Genomic DNA, 345 nt, shown 5'->3' on the forward strand with positions numbered 1-345 from the left:
TTTACTTACAGACTGTTTGTACAATTCTCCAACTATTGTACTTATAGGTTGAGCCGCTTACTGACAAATCTCTATATAACAAGTTGCACAGACCATAAACGCAACCGCAAACTTAACAAAGCCTCTGTCCTCCAGGTTCAAGCAGGAGTGGGTTGAGGAGGGGCCAGTGCATTAGCAACCATAGCAATATCCTCTGGCCTAATAACATAATAAACAACCTTACCACTACGAATCTCATTCGTTAATGAAAAATAAAATAACACATTAATTATTGCAAACATTTTCAATAATTATAAATAAGCTAGATTACTTAAATACATATTTCTGTCTTACGAAAGTTCACTG

This window comes from Penaeus monodon, chromosome 29 (genome assembly GCF_015228065.2).
Source record: "Penaeus monodon isolate SGIC_2016 chromosome 29, NSTDA_Pmon_1, whole genome shotgun sequence".
Lineage (NCBI taxonomy): Eukaryota > Metazoa > Arthropoda > Malacostraca > Decapoda > Penaeidae > Penaeus > Penaeus monodon.